This window comes from Heptranchias perlo, unplaced genomic scaffold (genome assembly GCF_035084215.1).
Source record: "Heptranchias perlo isolate sHepPer1 unplaced genomic scaffold, sHepPer1.hap1 HAP1_SCAFFOLD_1449, whole genome shotgun sequence".
Taxonomy (NCBI): Eukaryota; Metazoa; Chordata; class Chondrichthyes; order Hexanchiformes; family Hexanchidae; genus Heptranchias; species Heptranchias perlo.
In genome coordinates this window covers 14,785-37,580 of record NW_027138699.1, presented here as the reverse complement: position 1 = coordinate 37,580, position 22,796 = coordinate 14,785, and the positions used below count along the sequence as shown (strand labels likewise).

Here is a 22,796-nt window from a genome sequence, read left to right as displayed (position 1 = left end):
TTGCCATTTCCACTTTGACACTCAGTCTTTTCACACTCAGTCAAATGGCAAACGTCTATTCAGGAGGTTATCGCTTCTCGGCTTCGGGACCGAATATTAAATTGAATTTTGCAACAGGGAGATGGAATAGGGGCTTGGCTCCGTCCACTCCACGCATCGACCCAGTATTGCAGTGTCTCTGGCAACGGTGCACCTCCCTGTGGGGAGATATTCAAAAGGAAAAACAGCTCTTTCCCAGCGTCTCTGTCCGTGTGTACGTATTATGACTGAGAATAAAGCTGATATATTGCACTTACTTTCTCAGCTCAGTGCTATTCTTTTCTTCTCCTGGGCTGAGTGCCGCTCGTTCGCTCGCTCGCTCGCTCGCACGCAGGCAGCGATTATAATTCAAACTGCAAAATAACTTAACTTTGAACAAGCAGGGTCTGAGTACAAATGAAAACTGCGCTCCTGGACTGGACGGACTGTCTGTTTGTCTCGGTGAGGAAAAGGCAGTGGTGGTGAGGGTGGAGCATTGCGCTCAGGAGGGGAGACTTTCTTTGAGTGGTGCCAATTAATCTGCACCAGAAAATCATCCCCCCGACCGGGATTGGAACCCGGGTCTCAACGATTTAAAAGGTTGCGTCCTCGACCACTGGGCCACCTGGGGGAGCTGCCTCAACCGCCTGAGGAACCTGTCCGAGAGGCTGAGGACACGCACGCCTGCTCCACGAGCAGCAGCGACCAGCAGGGGGCCGACCGGCTGATCCTTCCCTTTCACAGGCAGGCTTCTGGCCCTCGATAAAACGACAAAGTTGTTCAGAAGGAAGGCCTGGGGGGAGGGAGGGAGGGACGGCCGTTGGAAATCAGCACAAAGCAGGTCCCCTGGAATCTCACACCTCCGACCCAGGAAACAGGTCTCCTGGTCAAAGCAGTCCAGCCATTAACGTGACAATGGACAGGGCCCCGGCAGCTTGAGACACATCTTTCTTTCGATATGCAAGTTCTTTTTAAAAAGGTTTCCTTCCACAGCAGCTCTGAGTGAGAGACTGACTGACATACGTACACACACACACACACACACACACACAACACCGTCACCCATCCGATTGGTGGACCGCGGGGTCGACAATCTAACTTTTCGTTTCGATGCAGGGGAGAGCGCGAACGCAGTCCCCCACTACCACAAATTTTGCAGTCGAGTATCCCGCATTTGGGGACATCGCAGGCGTCAGCGCACACCCCAAGTGCAATGGGCTAGCCTCGTCCTGGGAGATCCGCCTTCGGGATCACAGATTCTCCCCTGCCAGGTAAGTATGCCTTGTGTCGCCACACACTGCCACTAGACAGCATTCGCTACCTTTTACGATTGCAAGGGCAGGTTTTAAGAATCAAAACGTCCCTTCGCTCGCAACGTGCTGATGCTCTGAGAGATTAATTCCGCTCAAATATCGTACCGTATATCCGATGATACACTCTGGGAGAAAATACTGCAGCGATGCGGTGCCGGCGATGGTTGTTTGCATGTCGCCCTTCAAGGGAAATGTCCCGCCTCCAGTTGTTGCTGTAGCAATATATACACGCGCGTTGTCGTGGTAATATAGAACTGCAAGTTGCCGTTGTCGTGGTCGTTTCGAATCAGCACAAAGCAGGTGCACTCCCTGGAATGTCACACCTGCGTCCCAGAAAACAGGTCTCCTGGTCAAAGCAGTCCCGCCCCGCCCTGGGATTAACGTGACAATGGACAGGGCCCAGTCAGGGAGCAGCTTGAGAGACATCTTTCAATAGGCACTTCTGAAACATTAACGCCTTGTTTCTTTCGACAGTTTAACCAGCCTTTAACACGTCTTGTGTATTTATTTCCCATTTCCAGCCAGCCAGCCCAGCCAGCCGAGCCAGCATCTGCAGTATTTTCTTTTGATTGGTCTTGCCTGCTGTGGAATGAACGTTTAAACACGAGCTGCTGATTGTCAGCACCTCACCTCTTTCTCAATTGGCCGTTGCAATCTCACTCACTCGCTGTGAGACACGTCACGTCACGTCACTAGTTTTCTTTAAAGCGGTTTCCTTCCACGGCAGTGAGTTAGTGACTGAGACTGACTGACGGAGGTCCGTTGAGACACCACCTTCTCCCATCTGATCGGTGGCCGACTGGCAAATTTACCAATCTGTCAAGCAATCCTAGCAAGAAAGGAAAAAACGGCAACTTCTTTAAACTGATCCACTGTTGCAATTAGAAACGGTGGCAAAAATGTGCCCAGAGTGGGAGAGAACGGCAGTGCTTCCAGACTGCTTTAGACACAGTCAGCCAGAGACCAAAGAGGGAGGGAAAACAGGAGCGGAGATCAATTCGCATCGAGCGCGTTATCGCTTCTCGGCCTTTTGGCGAAGATCAAGTGGTCAAGTGGGGGAAGGCAACCATTTGGAGCCTTCCTGCCATTGTATGCCGGGGGGATGCAGTCAGGGAGAAATCCCCTCGGGCAGAGTGTAGAGCTTTGGCTTGTAGAGCTTTGGCTTGATGTAATGTCACTGCAAGGAATCTGGAATGAATCTGTAAGGCAATAAGGCACCCCAGAGTGTCAGAAAAAAAAAAAAAAAAGTTTCTGTTCTTATCAGTTTAATATCTGATATGTCCCCTATCTGGGGACCAAATATTAAATTGATTTTTGGAACAGGGAGATGGAACAAGAGCTTGCTCCGTCCACTCCACGCATCGACCCAGTATTACAGTGTCTCTGGCAACGGTGCACCTCCCTGTGGGGAGATATTCAAAATGCTGAACGGATTTTTGGAGCCTGTATTATTACTCAGAATGCTGAGATATTGCAACTGTGGTTTTCTTGTTTACTCCTGGGATGGATGAGTGCCACTCCCTTTCTTCCTTTTCCCTCTTGCAGTTTTACCTTGGAGGGAAAGACGTCAGTCTCAGGTCACTTTTCAGGAAGCTGCAAGCCTGTGTATTGGGACGTGCCACCTTCCACAGACTTGGTCTCCTGACCTGAAACATTCAACTCCAGTTGTTGTGTGAAAAATTACTGCAGTTTTAAACTGGCAGTTCCAGAATTAATTGTTTCCAAGTCAGACATTTCCCGAAACAGAGAGCGCGAGAGAGACACAATGTTAACGTTCAAACTGCCACAAGCGAGAGGCGAAATAACTTCACGTTGCTGACTTTAAAAATGCGAGCAGACAGTGCGTGTGTGTTTGGAGGGAGTGCACTGTGAATGGCCACATTGGAAGCTGTGAGATCAAACTGTGCTGCTAACTGAGTGTTAAGGTGAGTAAAAGGCACTGGTTTGGGTGGAGCATTGTGCTCAGGATGGGAGATTTTCTTGAACGGTGCCAATTAATCTGCACCAGAAAATCATCCCCTGACCAGGATTCGAACCCGGGTCTCAACGAGTTTTAAATGTTGCGTCCTAACCACTGGACCACCAGGGGAGTTGCCCTCAATCCCCTGCAAACATATACAGAAGGCTGAACACATGGCTCCCTACAGTAGCAGCAGTGTCACCAGCAGAGGGCTTGACTTGCCATTTCCACTTTGACACTCAGTCTTTTCACACTCAGTCAAATGGCAAACGTCTATTCAGGAGGTTATCGCTTCTCGGCTTCGGGACCGAATATTAAATTGAATTTTGCAACAGGGAGATGGAATAGGGGCTTGGCTCCGTCCACTCCACGCATCGACCCAGTATTGCAGTGTCTCTGGCAACGGTGCACCTCCCTGTGGGGAGATATTCAAAAGGAAAAACAGCTCTTTCCCAGCGTCTCTGTCCGTGTGTACGTATTATGACTGAGAATAAAGCTGATATATTGCACTTACTTTCTCAGCTCAGTGCTATTCTTTTCTTCTCCTGGGCTGAGTGCCGCTCGTTCGCTCGCTCGCTCGCTCGCACGCAGGCAGCGATTATAATTCAAACTGCAAAATAACTTAACTTTGAACAAGCAGGGTCTGAGTACAAATGAAAACTGCGCTCCTGGACTGGACGGACTGTCTGTTTGTCTCGGTGAGGAAAAGGCAGTGGTGGTGAGGGTGGAGCATTGCGCTCAGGAGGGGAGACTTTCTTTGAGTGGTGCCAATTAATCTGCACCAGAAAATCATCCCCCCGACCGGGATTGGAACCCGGGTCTCAACGATTTAAAAGGTTGCGTCCTCGACCACTGGGCCACCTGGGGGAGCTGCCTCAACCGCCTGAGGAACCTGTCCGAGAGGCTGAGGACACGCACGCCTGCTCCACGAGCAGCAGCGACCAGCAGGGGGCCGACCGGCTGATCCTTCCCTTTCACAGGCAGGCTTCTGGCCCTCGATAAAACGACAAAGTTGTTCAGAAGGAAGGCCTGGGGGGAGGGAGGGAGGGACGGCCGTTGGAAATCAGCACAAAGCAGGTCCCCTGGAATCTCACACCTCCGACCCAGGAAACAGGTCTCCTGGTCAAAGCAGTCCAGCCATTAACGTGACAATGGACAGGGCCCCGGCAGCTTGAGACACATCTTTCTTTCGATATGCAAGTTCTTTTTAAAAAGGTTTCCTTCCACAGCAGCTCTGAGTGAGAGACTGACTGACATACGTACACACACACACACACACACACACACAACACCGTCACCCATCCGATTGGTGGACCGCGGGGTCGACAATCTAACTTTTCGTTTCGATGCAGGGGAGAGCGCGAACGCAGTCCCCCACTACCACAAATTTTGCAGTCGAGTATCCCGCATTTGGGGACATCGCAGGCGTCAGCGCACACCCCAAGTGCAATGGGCTAGCCTCGTCCTGGGAGATCCGCCTTCGGGATCACAGATTCTCCCCTGCCAGGTAAGTATGCCTTGTGTCGCCACACACTGCCACTAGACAGCATTCGCTACCTTTTACGATTGCAAGGGCAGGTTTTAAGAATCAAAACGTCCCTTCGCTCGCAACGTGCTGATGCTCTGAGAGATTAATTCCGCTCAAATATCGTACCGTATATCCGATGATACACTCTGGGAGAAAATACTGCAGCGATGCGGTGCCGGCGATGGTTGTTTGCATGTCGCCCTTCAAGGGAAATGTCCCGCCTCCAGTTGTTGCTGTAGCAATATATACACGCGCGTTGTCGTGGTAATATAGAACTGCAAGTTGCCGTTGTCGTGGTCGTTTCGAATCAGCACAAAGCAGGTGCACTCCCTGGAATGTCACACCTGCGTCCCAGAAAACAGGTCTCCTGGTCAAAGCAGTCCCGCCCCGCCCTGGGATTAACGTGACAATGGACAGGGCCCAGTCAGGGAGCAGCTTGAGAGACATCTTTCAATAGGCACTTCTGAAACATTAACGCCTTGTTTCTTTCGACAGTTTAACCAGCCTTTAACACGTCTTGTGTATTTATTTCCCATTTCCAGCCAGCCAGCCCAGCCAGCCGAGCCAGCATCTGCAGTATTTTCTTTTGATTGGTCTTGCCTGCTGTGGAATGAACGTTTAAACACGAGCTGCTGATTGTCAGCACCTCACCTCTTTCTCAATTGGCCGTTGCAATCTCACTCACTCGCTGTGAGACACGTCACGTCACGTCACTAGTTTTCTTTAAAGCGGTTTCCTTCCACGGCAGTGAGTTAGTGACTGAGACTGACTGACGGAGGTCCGTTGAGACACCACCTTCTCCCATCTGATCGGTGGCCGACTGGCAAATTTACCAATCTGTCAAGCAATCCTAGCAAGAAAGGAAAAAACGGCAACTTCTTTAAACTGATCCACTGTTGCAATTAGAAACGGTGGCAAAAATGTGCCCAGAGTGGGAGAGAACGGCAGTGCTTCCAGACTGCTTTAGACACAGTCAGCCAGAGACCAAAGAGGGAGGGAAAACAGGAGCGGAGATCAATTCGCATCGAGCGCGTTATCGCTTCTCGGCCTTTTGGCGAAGATCAAGTGGTCAAGTGGGGGAAGGCAACCATTTGGAGCCTTCCTGCCATTGTATGCCGGGGGGATGCAGTCAGGGAGAAATCCCCTCGGGCAGAGTGTAGAGCTTTGGCTTGTAGAGCTTTGGCTTGATGTAATGTCACTGCAAGGAATCTGGAATGAATCTGTAAGGCAATAAGGCACCCCAGAGTGTCAGAAAAAAAAAAAAAAAAGTTTCTGTTCTTATCAGTTTAATATCTGATATGTCCCCTATCTGGGGACCAAATATTAAATTGATTTTTGGAACAGGGAGATGGAACAAGAGCTTGCTCCGTCCACTCCACGCATCGACCCAGTATTACAGTGTCTCTGGCAACGGTGCACCTCCCTGTGGGGAGATATTCAAAATGCTGAACGGATTTTTGGAGCCTGTATTATTACTCAGAATGCTGAGATATTGCAACTGTGGTTTTCTTGTTTACTCCTGGGATGGATGAGTGCCACTCCCTTTCTTCCTTTTCCCTCTTGCAGTTTTACCTTGGAGGGAAAGACGTCAGTCTCAGGTCACTTTTCAGGAAGCTGCAAGCCTGTGTATTGGGACGTGCCACCTTCCACAGACTTGGTCTCCTGACCTGAAACATTCAACTCCAGTTGTTGTGTGAAAAATTACTGCAGTTTTAAACTGGCAGTTCCAGAATTAATTGTTTCCAAGTCAGACATTTCCCGAAACAGAGAGCGCGAGAGAGACACAATGTTAACGTTCAAACTGCCACAAGCGAGAGGCGAAATAACTTCACGTTGCTGACTTTAAAAATGCGAGCAGACAGTGCGTGTGTGTTTGGAGGGAGTGCACTGTGAATGGCCACATTGGAAGCTGTGAGATCAAACTGTGCTGCTAACTGAGTGTTAAGGTGAGTAAAAGGCACTGGTTTGGGTGGAGCATTGTGCTCAGGATGGGAGATTTTCTTGAACGGTGCCAATTAATCTGCACCAGAAAATCATCCCCTGACCAGGATTCGAACCCGGGTCTCAACGAGTTTTAAATGTTGCGTCCTAACCACTGGACCACCAGGGGAGTTGCCCTCAATCCCCTGCAAACATATACAGAAGGCTGAACACATGGCTCCCTACAGTAGCAGCAGTGTCACCAGCAGAGGGCTTGACTTGCCATTTCCACTTTGACACTCAGTCTTTTCACACTCAGTCAAATGGCAAACGTCTATTCAGGAGGTTATCGCTTCTCGGCTTCGGGACCGAATATTAAATTGAATTTTGCAACAGGGAGATGGAATAGGGGCTTGGCTCCGTCCACTCCACGCATCGACCCAGTATTGCAGTGTCTCTGGCAACGGTGCACCTCCCTGTGGGGAGATATTCAAAAGGAAAAACAGCTCTTTCCCAGCGTCTCTGTCCGTGTGTACGTATTATGACTGAGAATAAAGCTGATATATTGCACTTACTTTCTCAGCTCAGTGCTATTCTTTTCTTCTCCTGGGCTGAGTGCCGCTCGTTCGCTCGCTCGCTCGCTCGCACGCAGGCAGCGATTATAATTCAAACTGCAAAATAACTTAACTTTGAACAAGCAGGGTCTGAGTACAAATGAAAACTGCGCTCCTGGACTGGACGGACTGTCTGTTTGTCTCGGTGAGGAAAAGGCAGTGGTGGTGAGGGTGGAGCATTGCGCTCAGGAGGGGAGACTTTCTTTGAGTGGTGCCAATTAATCTGCACCAGAAAATCATCCCCCCGACCGGGATTGGAACCCGGGTCTCAACGATTTAAAAGGTTGCGTCCTCGACCACTGGGCCACCTGGGGGAGCTGCCTCAACCGCCTGAGGAACCTGTCCGAGAGGCTGAGGACACGCACGCCTGCTCCACGAGCAGCAGCGACCAGCAGGGGGCCGACCGGCTGATCCTTCCCTTTCACAGGCAGGCTTCTGGCCCTCGATAAAACGACAAAGTTGTTCAGAAGGAAGGCCTGGGGGGAGGGAGGGAGGGACGGCCGTTGGAAATCAGCACAAAGCAGGTCCCCTGGAATCTCACACCTCCGACCCAGGAAACAGGTCTCCTGGTCAAAGCAGTCCAGCCATTAACGTGACAATGGACAGGGCCCCGGCAGCTTGAGACACATCTTTCTTTCGATATGCAAGTTCTTTTTAAAAAGGTTTCCTTCCACAGCAGCTCTGAGTGAGAGACTGACTGACATACGTACACACACACACACACACACACACACAACACCGTCACCCATCCGATTGGTGGACCGCGGGGTCGACAATCTAACTTTTCGTTTCGATGCAGGGGAGAGCGCGAACGCAGTCCCCCACTACCACAAATTTTGCAGTCGAGTATCCCGCATTTGGGGACATCGCAGGCGTCAGCGCACACCCCAAGTGCAATGGGCTAGCCTCGTCCTGGGAGATCCGCCTTCGGGATCACAGATTCTCCCCTGCCAGGTAAGTATGCCTTGTGTCGCCACACACTGCCACTAGACAGCATTCGCTACCTTTTACGATTGCAAGGGCAGGTTTTAAGAATCAAAACGTCCCTTCGCTCGCAACGTGCTGATGCTCTGAGAGATTAATTCCGCTCAAATATCGTACCGTATATCCGATGATACACTCTGGGAGAAAATACTGCAGCGATGCGGTGCCGGCGATGGTTGTTTGCATGTCGCCCTTCAAGGGAAATGTCCCGCCTCCAGTTGTTGCTGTAGCAATATATACACGCGCGTTGTCGTGGTAATATAGAACTGCAAGTTGCCGTTGTCGTGGTCGTTTCGAATCAGCACAAAGCAGGTGCACTCCCTGGAATGTCACACCTGCGTCCCAGAAAACAGGTCTCCTGGTCAAAGCAGTCCCGCCCCGCCCTGGGATTAACGTGACAATGGACAGGGCCCAGTCAGGGAGCAGCTTGAGAGACATCTTTCAATAGGCACTTCTGAAACATTAACGCCTTGTTTCTTTCGACAGTTTAACCAGCCTTTAACACGTCTTGTGTATTTATTTCCCATTTCCAGCCAGCCAGCCCAGCCAGCCGAGCCAGCATCTGCAGTATTTTCTTTTGATTGGTCTTGCCTGCTGTGGAATGAACGTTTAAACACGAGCTGCTGATTGTCAGCACCTCACCTCTTTCTCAATTGGCCGTTGCAATCTCACTCACTCGCTGTGAGACACGTCACGTCACGTCACTAGTTTTCTTTAAAGCGGTTTCCTTCCACGGCAGTGAGTTAGTGACTGAGACTGACTGACGGAGGTCCGTTGAGACACCACCTTCTCCCATCTGATCGGTGGCCGACTGGCAAATTTACCAATCTGTCAAGCAATCCTAGCAAGAAAGGAAAAAACGGCAACTTCTTTAAACTGATCCACTGTTGCAATTAGAAACGGTGGCAAAAATGTGCCCAGAGTGGGAGAGAACGGCAGTGCTTCCAGACTGCTTTAGACACAGTCAGCCAGAGACCAAAGAGGGAGGGAAAACAGGAGCGGAGATCAATTCGCATCGAGCGCGTTATCGCTTCTCGGCCTTTTGGCGAAGATCAAGTGGTCAAGTGGGGGAAGGCAACCATTTGGAGCCTTCCTGCCATTGTATGCCGGGGGGATGCAGTCAGGGAGAAATCCCCTCGGGCAGAGTGTAGAGCTTTGGCTTGTAGAGCTTTGGCTTGATGTAATGTCACTGCAAGGAATCTGGAATGAATCTGTAAGGCAATAAGGCACCCCAGAGTGTCAGAAAAAAAAAAAAAAAAGTTTCTGTTCTTATCAGTTTAATATCTGATATGTCCCCTATCTGGGGACCAAATATTAAATTGATTTTTGGAACAGGGAGATGGAACAAGAGCTTGCTCCGTCCACTCCACGCATCGACCCAGTATTACAGTGTCTCTGGCAACGGTGCACCTCCCTGTGGGGAGATATTCAAAATGCTGAACGGATTTTTGGAGCCTGTATTATTACTCAGAATGCTGAGATATTGCAACTGTGGTTTTTTTGTTTACTCCTGGGATGGATGAGTGCCACTCCCTTTCTTCCTTTTCCCTCTTGCAGTTTTACCTTGGAGGGAAAGACGTCAGTCTCAGGTCACTTTTCAGGAAGCTGCAAGCCTGTGTATTGGGACGTGCCACCTTCCACAGACTTGGTCTCCTGACCTGAAACATTCAACTCCAGTTGTTGTGTGAAAAATTACTGCAGTTTTAAACTGGCAGTTCCAGAATTAATTGTTTCCAAGTCAGACATTTCCCGAAACAGAGAGCGCGAGAGAGACACAATGTTAACGTTCAAACTGCCACAAGCGAGAGGCGAAATAACTTCACGTTGCTGACTTTAAAAATGCGAGCAGACAGTGCGTGTGTGTTTGGAGGGAGTGCACTGTGAATGGCCACATTGGAAGCTGTGAGATCAAACTGTGCTGCTAACTGAGTGTTAAGGTGAGTAAAAGGCACTGGTTTGGGTGGAGCATTGTGCTCAGGATGGGAGATTTTCTTGAACGGTGCCAATTAATCTGCACCAGAAAATCATCCCCTGACCAGGATTCGAACCCGGGTCTCAACGAGTTTTAAATGTTGCGTCCTAACCACTGGACCACCAGGGGAGTTGCCCTCAATCCCCTGCAAACATATACAGAAGGCTGAACACATGGCTCCCTACAGTAGCAGCAGTGTCACCAGCAGAGGGCTTGACTTGCCATTTCCACTTTGACACTCAGTCTTTTCACACTCAGTCAAATGGCAAACGTCTATTCAGGAGGTTATCGCTTCTCGGCTTCGGGACCGAATATTAAATTGAATTTTGCAACAGGGAGATGGAATAGGGGCTTGGCTCCGTCCACTCCACGCATCGACCCAGTATTGCAGTGTCTCTGGCAACGGTGCACCTCCCTGTGGGGAGATATTCAAAAGGAAAAACAGCTCTTTCCCAGCGTCTCTGTCCGTGTGTACGTATTATGACTGAGAATAAAGCTGATATATTGCACTTACTTTCTCAGCTCAGTGCTATTCTTTTCTTCTCCTGGGCTGAGTGCCGCTCGTTCGCTCGCTCGCTCGCTCGCACGCAGGCAGCGATTATAATTCAAACTGCAAAATAACTTAACTTTGAACAAGCAGGGTCTGAGTACAAATGAAAACTGCGCTCCTGGACTGGACGGACTGTCTGTTTGTCTCGGTGAGGAAAAGGCAGTGGTGGTGAGGGTGGAGCATTGCGCTCAGGAGGGGAGACTTTCTTTGAGTGGTGCCAATTAATCTGCACCAGAAAATCATCCCCCCGACCGGGATTGGAACCCGGGTCTCAACGATTTAAAAGGTTGCGTCCTCGACCACTGGGCCACCTGGGGGAGCTGCCTCAACCGCCTGAGGAACCTGTCCGAGAGGCTGAGGACACGCACGCCTGCTCCACGAGCAGCAGCGACCAGCAGGGGGCCGACCGGCTGATCCTTCCCTTTCACAGGCAGGCTTCTGGCCCTCGATAAAACGACAAAGTTGTTCAGAAGGAAGGCCTGGGGGGAGGGAGGGAGGGACGGCCGTTGGAAATCAGCACAAAGCAGGTCCCCTGGAATCTCACACCTCCGACCCAGGAAACAGGTCTCCTGGTCAAAGCAGTCCAGCCATTAACGTGACAATGGACAGGGCCCCGGCAGCTTGAGACACATCTTTCTTTCGATATGCAAGTTCTTTTTAAAAAGGTTTCCTTCCACAGCAGCTCTGAGTGAGAGACTGACTGACATACGTACACACACACACACACACACACACACAACACCGTCACCCATCCGATTGGTGGACCGCGGGGTCGACAATCTAACTTTTCGTTTCGATGCAGGGGAGAGCGCGAACGCAGTCCCCCACTACCACAAATTTTGCAGTCGAGTATCCCGCATTTGGGGACATCGCAGGCGTCAGCGCACACCCCAAGTGCAATGGGCTAGCCTCGTCCTGGGAGATCCGCCTTCGGGATCACAGATTCTCCCCTGCCAGGTAAGTATGCCTTGTGTCGCCACACACTGCCACTAGACAGCATTCGCTACCTTTTACGATTGCAAGGGCAGGTTTTAAGAATCAAAACGTCCCTTCGCTCGCAACGTGCTGATGCTCTGAGAGATTAATTCCGCTCAAATATCGTACCGTATATCCGATGATACACTCTGGGAGAAAATACTGCAGCGATGCGGTGCCGGCGATGGTTGTTTGCATGTCGCCCTTCAAGGGAAATGTCCCGCCTCCAGTTGTTGCTGTAGCAATATATACACGCGCGTTGTCGTGGTAATATAGAACTGCAAGTTGCCGTTGTCGTGGTCGTTTCGAATCAGCACAAAGCAGGTGCACTCCCTGGAATGTCACACCTGCGTCCCAGAAAACAGGTCTCCTGGTCAAAGCAGTCCCGCCCCGCCCTGGGATTAACGTGACAATGGACAGGGCCCAGTCAGGGAGCAGCTTGAGAGACATCTTTCAATAGGCACTTCTGAAACATTAACGCCTTGTTTCTTTCGACAGTTTAACCAGCCTTTAACACGTCTTGTGTATTTATTTCCCATTTCCAGCCAGCCAGCCCAGCCAGCCGAGCCAGCATCTGCAGTATTTTCTTTTGATTGGTCTTGCCTGCTGTGGAATGAACGTTTAAACACGAGCTGCTGATTGTCAGCACCTCACCTCTTTCTCAATTGGCCGTTGCAATCTCACTCACTCGCTGTGAGACACGTCACGTCACGTCACTAGTTTTCTTTAAAGCGGTTTCCTTCCACGGCAGTGAGTTAGTGACTGAGACTGACTGACGGAGGTCCGTTGAGACACCACCTTCTCCCATCTGATCGGTGGCCGACTGGCAAATTTACCAATCTGTCAAGCAATCCTAGCAAGAAAGGAAAAAACGGCAACTTCTTTAAACTGATCCACTGTTGCAATTAGAAACGGTGGCAAAAATGTGCCCAGAGTGGGAGAGAACGGCAGTGCTTCCAGACTGCTTTAGACACAGTCAGCCAGAGACCAAAGAGGGAGGGAAAACAGGAGCGGAGATCAATTCGCATCGAGCGCGTTATCGCTTCTCGGCCTTTTGGCGAAGATCAAGTGGTCAAGTGGGGGAAGGCAACCATTTGGAGCCTTCCTGCCATTGTATGCCGGGGGGATGCAGTCAGGGAGAAATCCCCTCGGGCAGAGTGTAGAGCTTTGGCTTGTAGAGCTTTGGCTTGATGTAATGTCACTGCAAGGAATCTGGAATGAATCTGTAAGGCAATAAGGCACCCCAGAGTGTCAGAAAAAAAAAAAAAAAAGTTTCTGTTCTTATCAGTTTAATATCTGATATGTCCCCTATCTGGGGACCAAATATTAAATTGATTTTTGGAACCGGGAGATGGAACAAGAGCTTGCTCCGTCCACTCCACGCATCGACCCAGTATTACAGTGTCTCTGGCAACGGTGCACCTCCCTGTGGGGAGATATTCAAAATGCTGAACGGATTTTTGGAGCCTGTATTATTACTCAGAATGCTGAGATATTGCAACTGTGGTTTTTTTGTTTACTCCTGGGATGGATGAGTGCCACTCCCTTTCTTCCTTTTCCCTCTTGCAGTTTTACCTTGGAGGGAAAGACGTCAGTCTCAGGTCACTTTTCAGGAAGCTGCAAGCCTGTGTATTGGGACGTGCCACCTTCCACAGACTTGGTCTCCTGACCTGAAACATTCAACTCCAGTTGTTGTGTGAAAAATTACTGCAGTTTTAAACTGGCAGTTCCAGAATTAATTGTTTCCAAGTCAGACATTTCCCGAAACAGAGAGCGCGAGAGAGACACAATGTTAACGTTCAAACTGCCACAAGCGAGAGGCGAAATAACTTCACGTTGCTGACTTTAAAAATGCGAGCAGACAGTGCGTGTGTGTTTGGAGGGAGTGCACTGTGAATGGCCACATTGGAAGCTGTGAGATCAAACTGTGCTGCTAACTGAGTGTTAAGGTGAGTAAAAGGCACTGGTTTGGGTGGAGCATTGTGCTCAGGATGGGAGATTTTCTTGAACGGTGCCAATTAATCTGCACCAGAAAATCATCCCCTGACCAGGATTCGAACCCGGGTCTCAACGAGTTTTAAATGTTGCGTCCTAACCACTGGACCACCAGGGGAGTTGCCCTCAATCCCCTGCAAACATATACAGAAGGCTGAACACATGGCTCCCTACAGTAGCAGCAGTGTCACCAGCAGAGGGCTTGACTTGCCATTTCCACTTTGACACTCAGTCTTTTCACACTCAGTCAAATGGCAAACGTCTATTCAGGAGGTTATCGCTTCTCGGCTTCGGGACCGAATATTAAATTGAATTTTGCAACAGGGAGATGGAATAGGGGCTTGGCTCCGTCCACTCCACGCATCGACCCAGTATTGCAGTGTCTCTGGCAACGGTGCACCTCCCTGTGGGGAGATATTCAAAAGGAAAAACAGCTCTTTCCCAGCGTCTCTGTCCGTGTGTACGTATTATGACTGAGAATAAAGCTGATATATTGCACTTACTTTCTCAGCTCAGTGCTATTCTTTTCTTCTCCTGGGCTGAGTGCCGCTCGTTCGCTCGCTCGCTCGCTCGCACGCAGGCAGCGATTATAATTCAAACTGCAAAATAACTTAACTTTGAACAAGCAGGGTCTGAGTACAAATGAAAACTGCGCTCCTGGACTGGACGGACTGTCTGTTTGTCTCGGTGAGGAAAAGGCAGTGGTGGTGAGGGTGGAGCATTGCGCTCAGGAGGGGAGACTTTCTTTGAGTGGTGCCAATTAATCTGCACCAGAAAATCATCCCCCCGACCGGGATTGGAACCCGGGTCTCAACGATTTAAAAGGTTGCGTCCTCGACCACTGGGCCACCTGGGGGAGCTGCCTCAACCGCCTGAGGAACCTGTCCGAGAGGCTGAGGACACGCACGCCTGCTCCACGAGCAGCAGCGACCAGCAGGGGGCCGACCGGCTGATCCTTCCCTTTCACAGGCAGGCTTCTGGCCCTCGATAAAACGACAAAGTTGTTCAGAAGGAAGGCCTGGGGGGAGGGAGGGAGGGACGGCCGTTGGAAATCAGCACAAAGCAGGTCCCCTGGAATCTCACACCTCCGACCCAGGAAACAGGTCTCCTGGTCAAAGCAGTCCAGCCATTAACGTGACAATGGACAGGGCCCCGGCAGCTTGAGACACATCTTTCTTTCGATATGCAAGTTCTTTTTAAAAAGGTTTCCTTCCACAGCAGCTCTGAGTGAGAGACTGACTGACATACGTACACACACACACACACACACACACACAACACCGTCACCCATCCGATTGGTGGACCGCGGGGTCGACAATCTAACTTTTCGTTTCGATGCAGGGGAGAGCGCGAACGCAGTCCCCCACTACCACAAATTTTGCAGTCGAGTATCCCGCATTTGGGGACATCGCAGGCGTCAGCGCACACCCCAAGTGCAATGGGCTAGCCTCGTCCTGGGAGATCCGCCTTCGGGATCACAGATTCTCCCCTGCCAGGTAAGTATGCCTTGTGTCGCCACACACTGCCACTAGACAGCATTCGCTACCTTTTACGATTGCAAGGGCAGGTTTTAAGAATCAAAACGTCCCTTCGCTCGCAACGTGCTGATGCTCTGAGAGATTAATTCCGCTCAAATATCGTACCGTATATCCGATGATACACTCTGGGAGAAAATACTGCAGCGATGCGGTGCCGGCGATGGTTGTTTGCATGTCGCCCTTCAAGGGAAATGTCCCGCCTCCAGTTGTTGCTGTAGCAATATATACACGCGCGTTGTCGTGGTAATATAGAACTGCAAGTTGCCGTTGTCGTGGTCGTTTCGAATCAGCACAAAGCAGGTGCACTCCCTGGAATGTCACACCTGCGTCCCAGAAAACAGGTCTCCTGGTCAAAGCAGTCCCGCCCCGCCCTGGGATTAACGTGACAATGGACAGGGCCCAGTCAGGGAGCAGCTTGAGAGACATCTTTCAATAGGCACTTCTGAAACATTAACGCCTTGTTTCTTTCGACAGTTTAACCAGCCTTTAACACGTCTTGTGTATTTATTTCCCATTTCCAGCCAGCCAGCCCAGCCAGCCGAGCCAGCATCTGCAGTATTTTCTTTTGATTGGTCTTGCCTGCTGTGGAATGAACGTTTAAACACGAGCTGCTGATTGTCAGCACCTCACCTCTTTCTCAATTGGCCGTTGCAATCTCACTCACTCGCTGTGAGACACGTCACGTCACGTCACTAGTTTTCTTTAAAGCGGTTTCCTTCCACGGCAGTGAGTTAGTGACTGAGACTGACTGACGGAGGTCCGTTGAGACACCACCTTCTCCCATCTGATCGGTGGCCGACTGGCAAATTTACCAATCTGTCAAGCAATCCTAGCAAGAAAGGAAAAAACGGCAACTTCTTTAAACTGATCCACTGTTGCAATTAGAAACGGTGGCAAAAATGTGCCCAGAGTGGGAGAGAACGGCAGTGCTTCCAGACTGCTTTAGACACAGTCAGCCAGAGACCAAAGAGGGAGGGAAAACAGGAGCGGAGATCAATTCGCATCGAGCGCGTTATCGCTTCTCGGCCTTTTGGCGAAGATCAAGTGGTCAAGTGGGGGAAGGCAACCATTTGGAGCCTTCCTGCCATTGTATGCCGGGGGGATGCAGTCAGGGAGAAATCCCCTCGGGCAGAGTGTAGAGCTTTGGCTTGTAGAGCTTTGGCTTGATGTAATGTCACTGCAAGGAATCTGGAATGAATCTGTAAGGCAATAAGGCACCCCAGAGTGTCAGAAAAAAAAAAAAAAAAGTTTCTGTTCTTATCAGTTTAATATCTGATATGTCCCCTATCTGGGGACCAAATATTAAATTGATTTTTGGAACCGGGAGATGGAACAAGAGCTTGCTCCGTCCACTCCACGCATCGACCCAGTATTACAGTGTCTCTGGCAACGGTGCACCTCCCTGTGGGGAGATATTCAAAATGCTGAACGGATTTTTGGAGCCTGTATTATTACTCAGAATGCTGAGATATTGCAACTGTGGTTTTTTTGTTTACTCCTGGGATGGATGAGTGCCACTCCCTTTCTTCCTTTTCCCTCTTGCAGTTTTACCTTGGAGGGAAAGACGTCAGTCTCAGGTCACTTTTCAGGAAGCTGCAAGCCTGTGTATTGGGACGTGCCACCTTCCACAGACTTGGTCTCCTGACCTGAAACATTCAACTCCAGTTGTTGTGTGAAAAATTACTGCAGTTTTAAACTGGCAGTTCCAGAATTAATTGTTTCCAAGTCAGACATTTCCCGAAACAGAGAGCGCGAGAGAGACACAATGTTAACGTTCAAACTGCCACAAGCGAGAGGCGAAATAACTTCACGTTGCTGACTTTAAAAATGCGAGCAGACAGTGCGTGTGTGTTTGGAGGGAGTGCACTGTGAATGGCCACATTGGAAGCTGTGAGATCAAACTGTGCTGCTAACTGAGTGTTAAGGTGAGTAAAAGGCACTGGTTTGGGTGGAGCATTGCGCTCAGGATGGGAGATTTTCTTGAACGGTGCCAATTAATCTGCACCAGAAAATCATCCCCTGACCAGGATTCGAACCCGGGTCTCAACGAGTTTTAAATGTTGCGTCCTAACCACTGGACCACCAGGGGAGTTGCCCTCAATCCCCTGCAAACATATACAGAAGGCTGAACACATGGCTCCCTACAGTAGCAGCAGTGTCACCAGCAGAGGGCTTGACTTGCCATTTCCACTTTGACACTCAGTCTTTTCACACTCAGTCAAATGGCAAACGTCTATTCAGGAGGTTATCGCTTCTCGGCTTCGGGACCGAATATTAAATTGAATTTTGCAACAGGGAGATGGAATAGGGGCTTGGCTCCGTCCACTCCACGCATCGACCCAGTATTGCAGTGTCTCTGGCAACGGTGCACCTCCCTGTGGGGAGATATTCAAAAGGAAAAACAGCTCTTTCCCAGCGTCTCTGTCCGTGTGTACGTATTATGACTGAGAATAAAGCTGATATATTGCACTTACTTTCTCAGCTCAGTGCTATTCTTTTCTTCTCCTGGGCTGAGTGCCGCTCGTTCGCTCGCTCGCTCGCTCGCACGCAGGCAGCGATTATAATTCAAACTGCAAAATAACTTAACTTTGAACAAGCAGGGTCTGAGTACAAATGAAAACTGCGCTCCTGGACTGGACGGACTGTCTGTTTGTCTCGGTGAGGAAAAGGCAGTGGTGGTGAGGGTGGAGCATTGCGCTCAGGAGGGGAGACTTTCTTTGAGTGGTGCCAATTAATCTGCACCAGAAAATCATCCCCCCGACCGGGATTGGAACCCGGGTCTCAACGATTTAAAAGGTTGCGTCCTCGACCACTGGGCCACCTGGGGGAGCTGCCTCAACCGCCTGAGGAACCTGTCCGAGAGGCTGAGGACACGCACGCCTGCTCCACGAGCAGCAGCGACCAGCAGGGGGCCGACCGGCTGATCCTTCCCTTTCACAGGCAGGCTTCTGGCCCTCGATAAAACGACAAAGTTGTTCAGAAGGAAGGCCTGGGGGGAGGGAGGGAGGGACGGCCGTTGGAAATCAGCACAAAGCAGGTCCCCTGGAATCTCACACCTCCGACCCAGGAAACAGGTCTCCTGGTCAAAGCAGTCCAGCCATTAACGTGACAATGGACAGGGCCCCGGCAGCTTGAGACACATCTTTCTTTCGATATGCAAGTTCTTTTTAAAAAGGTTTCCTTCCACAGCAGCTCTGAGTGAGAGACTGACTGACATACGTACACACACACACACACACACACACACACAACACCGTCACCCATCCGATTGGTGGACCGCGGGGTCGACAATCTAACTTTTCGTTTCGATGCAGGGGAGAGCGCGAACGCAGTCCCCCACTACCACAAATTTTGCAGTCGAGTATCCCGCATTTGGGGACATCGCAGGCGTCAGCGCACACCCCAAGTGCAATGGGCTAGCCTCGTCCTGGGAGATCCGCCTTCGGGATCACAGATTCTCCCCTGCCAGGTAAGTATGCCTTGTGTCGCCACACACTGCCACTAGACAGCATTCGCTACCTTTTACGATTGCAAGGGCAGGTTTTAAGAATCAAAACGTCCCTTCGCTCGCAACGTGCTGATGCTCTGAGAGATTAATTCCGCTCAAATATCGTACCGTATATCCGATGATACACTCTGGGAGAAAATACTGCAGCGATGCGGTGCCGGCGATGGTTGTTTGCATGTCGCCCTTCAAGGGAAATGTCCCGCCTCCAGTTGTTGCTGTAGCAATATATACACGCGCGTTGTCGTGGTAATATAGAACTGCAAGTTGCCGTTGTCGTGGTCGTTTCGAATCAGCACAAAGCAGGTGCACTCCCTGGAATGTCACACCTGCGTCCCAGAAAACAGGTCTCCTGGTCAAAGCAGTCCCGCCCCGCCCTGGGATTAACGTGACAATGGACAGGGCCCAGTCAGGGAGCAGCTTGAGAGACATCTTTCAATAGGCACTTCTGAAACATTAACGCCTTGTTTCTTTCGACAGTTTAACCAGCCTTTAACACGTCTTGTGTATTTATTTCCCATTTCCAGCCAGCCAGCCCAGCCAGCCGAGCCAGCATCTGCAGTATTTTCTTTTGATTGGTCTTGCCTGCTGTGGAATGAACGTTTAAACACGAGCTGCTGATTGTCAGCACCTCACCTCTTTCTCAATTGGCCGTTGCAATCTCACTCACTCGCTGTGAGACACGTCACGTCACGTCACTAGTTTTCTTTAAAGCGGTTTCCTTCCACGGCAGTGAGTTAGTGACTGAGACTGACTGACGGAGGTCCGTTGAGACACCACCTTCTCCCATCTGATCGGTGGCCGACTGGCAAATTTACCAATCTGTCAAGCAATCCTAGCAAGAAAGGAAAAAACGGCAACTTCTTTAAACTGATCCACTGTTGCAATTAGAAACGGTGGCAAAAATGTGCCCAGAGTGGGAGAGAACGGCAGTGCTTCCAGACTGCTTTAGACACAGTCAGCCAGAGACCAAAGAGGGAGGGAAAACAGGAGCGGAGATCAATTCGCATCGAGCGCGTTATCGCTTCTCGGCCTTTTGGCGAAGATCAAGTGGTCAAGTGGGGGAAGGCAACCATTTGGAGCCTTCCTGCCATTGTATGCCGGGGGGATGCAGTCAGGGAGAAATCCCCTCGGGCAGAGTGTAGAGCTTTGGCTTGTAGAGCTTTGGCTTGATGTAATGTCACTGCAAGGAATCTGGAATGAATCTGTAAGGCAATAAGGCACCCCAGAGTGTCAGAAAAAAAAAAAAAAAAGTTTCTGTTCTTATCAGTTTAATATCTGATATGTCCCCTATCTGGGGACCAAATATTAAATTGATTTTTGGAACCGGGAGATGGAACAAGAGCTTGCTCCGTCCACTCCACGCATCGACCCAGTATTACAGTGTCTCTGGCAACGGTGCACCTCCCTGTGGGGAGATATTCAAAATGCTGAACGGATTTTTGGAGCCTGTATTATTACTCAGAATGCTGAGATATTGCAACTGTGGTTTTTTTGTTTACTCCTGGGATGGATGAGTGCCACTCCCTTTCTTCCTTTTCCCTCTTGCAGTTTTACCTTGGAGGGAAAGACGTCAGTCTCAGGTCACTTTTCAGGAAGCTGCAAGCCTGTGTATTGGGACGTGCCACCTTCCACAGACTTGGTCTCCTGACCTGAAACATTCAACTCCAGTTGTTGTGTGAAAAATTACTGCAGTTTTAAACTGGCAGTTCCAGAATTAATTGTTTCCAAGTCAGACATTTCCCGAAACAGAGAGCGCGAGAGAGACACAATGTTAACGTTCAAACTGCCACAAGCGAGAGGCGAAATAACTTCACGTTGCTGACTTTAAAAATGCGAGCAGACAGTGCGTGTGTGTTTGGAGGGAGTGCACTGTGAATGGCCACATTGGAAGCTGTGAGATCAAACTGTGCTGCTAACTGAGTGTTAAGGTGAGTAAAAGGCACTGGTTTGGGTGGAGCATTGCGCTCAGGATGGGAGATTTTCTTGAACGGTGCCAATTAATCTGCACCAGAAAATCATCCCCTGACCAGGATTCGAACCCGGGTCTCAACGAGTTTTAAATGTTGCGTCCTAACCACTGGACCACCAGGGGAGTTGCCCTCAATCCCCTGCAAACATATACAGAAGGCTGAACACATGGCTCCCTACAGTAGCAGCAGTGTCACCAGCAGAGGGCTTGACTTGCCATTTCCACTTTGACACTCAGTCTTTTCACACTCAGTCAAATGGCAAACGTCTATTCAGGAGGTTATCGCTTCTCGGCTTCGGGACCGAATATTAAATTGAATTTTGCAACAGGGAGATGGAATAGGGGCTTGGCTCCGTCCACTCCACGCATCGACCCAGTATTGCAGTGTCTCTGGCAACGGTGCACCTCCCTGTGGGGAGATATTCAAAAGGAAAAACAGCTCTTTCCCAGCGTCTCTGTCCGTGTGTACGTATTATGACTGAGAATAAAGCTGATATATTGCACTTACTTTCTCAGCTCAGTGCTATTCTTTTCTTCTCCTGGGCTGAGTGCCGCTCGTTCGCTCGCTCGCTCGCTCGCACGCAGGCAGCGATTATAATTCAAACTGCAAAATAACTTAACTTTGAACAAGCAGGGTCTGAGTACAAATGAAAACTGCGCTCCTGGACTGGACGGACTGTCTGTTTGTCTCGGTGAGGAAAAGGCAGTGGTGGTGAGGGTGGAGCATTGCGCTCAGGAGGGGAGACTTTCTTTGAGTGGTGCCAATTAATCTGCACCAGAAAATCATCCCCCCGACCGGGATTGGAACCCGGGTCTCAACGATTTAAAAGGTTGCGTCCTCGACCACTGGGCCACCTGGGGGAGCTGCCTCAACCGCCTGAGGAACCTGTCCGAGAGGCTGAGGACACGCACGCCTGCTCCACGAGCAGCAGCGACCAGCAGGGGGCCGACCGGCTGATCCTTCCCTTTCACAGGCAGGCTTCTGGCCCTCGATAAAACGACAAAGTTGTTCAGAAGGAAGGCCTGGGGGGAGGGAGGGAGGGACGGCCGTTGGAAATCAGCACAAAGCAGGTCCCCTGGAATCTCACACCTCCGACCCAGGAAACAGGTCTCCTGGTCAAAGCAGTCCAGCCATTAACGTGACAATGGACAGGGCCCCGGCAGCTTGAGACACATCTTTCTTTCGATATGCAAGTTCTTTTTAAAAAGGTTTCCTTCCACAGCAGCTCTGAGTGAGAGACTGACTGACATACGTACACACACACACACACACACACACACACAACACCGTCACCCATCCGATTGGTGGACCGCGGGGTCGACAATCTAACTTTTCGTTTCGATGCAGGGGAGAGCGCGAACGCAGTCCCCCACTACCACAAATTTTGCAGTCGAGTATCCCGCATTTGGGGACATCGCAGGCGTCAGCGCACACCCCAAGTGCAATGGGCTAGCCTCGTCCTGGGAGATCCGCCTTCGGGATCACAGATTCTCCCCTGCCAGGTAAGTATGCCTTGTGTCGCCACACACTGCCACTAGACAGCATTCGCTACCTTTTACGATTGCAAGGGCAGGTTTTAAGAATCAAAACGTCCCTTCGCTCGCAACGTGCTGATGCTCTGAGAGATTAATTCCGCTCAAATATCGTACCGTATATCCGATGATACACTCTGGGAGAAAATACTGCAGCGATGCGGTGCCGGCGATGGTTGTTTGCATGTCGCCCTTCAAGGGAAATGTCCCGCCTCCAGTTGTTGCTGTAGCAATATATACACGCGCGTTGTCGTGGTAATATAGAACTGCAAGTTGCCGTTGTCGTGGTCGTTTCGAATCAGCACAAAGCAGGTGCACTCCCTGGAATGTCACACCTGCGTCCCAGAAAACAGGTCTCCTGGTCAAAGCAGTCCCGCCCCGCCCTGGGATTAACGTGACAATGGACAGGGCCCAGTCAG

The 22,796-nt window shown here is 50.4% G+C and overlaps 7 non-coding genes and 13 pseudogenes across 7 annotated transcripts; 13 read left to right on the top strand and 7 right to left on the bottom strand.

Moving 5' to 3' along the window:
* The first annotated feature begins 69 nt into the window (after positions 1–69).
* LOC137309028 (U2 spliceosomal RNA) lies at positions 70–198 on the top strand (annotated as a pseudogene).
* Positions 199–1,131: 933 nt separating this feature from the next.
* LOC137309003 (U1 spliceosomal RNA) lies at positions 1,132–1,297 on the bottom strand. The gene has a single exon (XR_010959719.1). It is a non-coding gene; the product is annotated as a U1 spliceosomal RNA (small nuclear RNA).
* Positions 1,298–2,528: 1,231 nt separating this feature from the next.
* On the top strand, positions 2,529–2,734 carry LOC137309007 (U2 spliceosomal RNA; annotated as a pseudogene).
* Positions 2,735–3,578: 844 nt separating this feature from the next.
* On the top strand, positions 3,579–3,707 carry LOC137309027 (U2 spliceosomal RNA; annotated as a pseudogene).
* Positions 3,708–4,640: 933 nt separating this feature from the next.
* Positions 4,641–4,806, bottom strand: LOC137309002 (U1 spliceosomal RNA). The gene has a single exon (XR_010959718.1). It is a non-coding gene; the product is annotated as a U1 spliceosomal RNA (small nuclear RNA).
* A 1,231-nt stretch (positions 4,807–6,037) lies between these two features.
* LOC137309005 (U2 spliceosomal RNA) lies at positions 6,038–6,243 on the top strand (annotated as a pseudogene).
* Positions 6,244–7,087: 844 nt separating this feature from the next.
* On the top strand, positions 7,088–7,216 carry LOC137309026 (U2 spliceosomal RNA; annotated as a pseudogene).
* A 933-nt stretch (positions 7,217–8,149) lies between these two features.
* Positions 8,150–8,315, bottom strand: LOC137309001 (U1 spliceosomal RNA). Its single transcript, XR_010959717.1, has one exon. It is a non-coding gene; the product is annotated as a U1 spliceosomal RNA (small nuclear RNA).
* Positions 8,316–9,546: 1,231 nt separating this feature from the next.
* LOC137309004 (U2 spliceosomal RNA) lies at positions 9,547–9,752 on the top strand (annotated as a pseudogene).
* Positions 9,753–10,596: 844 nt separating this feature from the next.
* On the top strand, positions 10,597–10,725 carry LOC137309025 (U2 spliceosomal RNA; annotated as a pseudogene).
* A 933-nt stretch (positions 10,726–11,658) lies between these two features.
* Positions 11,659–11,824, bottom strand: LOC137309000 (U1 spliceosomal RNA). Its single transcript, XR_010959716.1, has one exon. It is a non-coding gene; the product is annotated as a U1 spliceosomal RNA (small nuclear RNA).
* A 1,231-nt stretch (positions 11,825–13,055) lies between these two features.
* On the top strand, positions 13,056–13,261 carry LOC137309015 (U2 spliceosomal RNA; annotated as a pseudogene).
* An 844-nt stretch (positions 13,262–14,105) lies between these two features.
* Positions 14,106–14,234, top strand: LOC137309024 (U2 spliceosomal RNA; annotated as a pseudogene).
* Positions 14,235–15,167: 933 nt separating this feature from the next.
* LOC137308999 (U1 spliceosomal RNA) lies at positions 15,168–15,333 on the bottom strand. The gene has a single exon (XR_010959715.1). It is a non-coding gene; the product is annotated as a U1 spliceosomal RNA (small nuclear RNA).
* Positions 15,334–16,564: 1,231 nt separating this feature from the next.
* On the top strand, positions 16,565–16,770 carry LOC137309014 (U2 spliceosomal RNA; annotated as a pseudogene).
* Positions 16,771–17,614: 844 nt separating this feature from the next.
* LOC137309023 (U2 spliceosomal RNA) lies at positions 17,615–17,743 on the top strand (annotated as a pseudogene).
* A 935-nt stretch (positions 17,744–18,678) lies between these two features.
* Positions 18,679–18,844, bottom strand: LOC137308998 (U1 spliceosomal RNA). The gene has a single exon (XR_010959714.1). It is a non-coding gene; the product is annotated as a U1 spliceosomal RNA (small nuclear RNA).
* Positions 18,845–20,075: 1,231 nt separating this feature from the next.
* LOC137309013 (U2 spliceosomal RNA) lies at positions 20,076–20,281 on the top strand (annotated as a pseudogene).
* An 844-nt stretch (positions 20,282–21,125) lies between these two features.
* LOC137309021 (U2 spliceosomal RNA) lies at positions 21,126–21,254 on the top strand (annotated as a pseudogene).
* A 935-nt stretch (positions 21,255–22,189) lies between these two features.
* Positions 22,190–22,355, bottom strand: LOC137309030 (U1 spliceosomal RNA). The gene has a single exon (XR_010959723.1). It is a non-coding gene; the product is annotated as a U1 spliceosomal RNA (small nuclear RNA).
* Between the last annotated feature and the right edge of the window lie 441 nt (positions 22,356–22,796).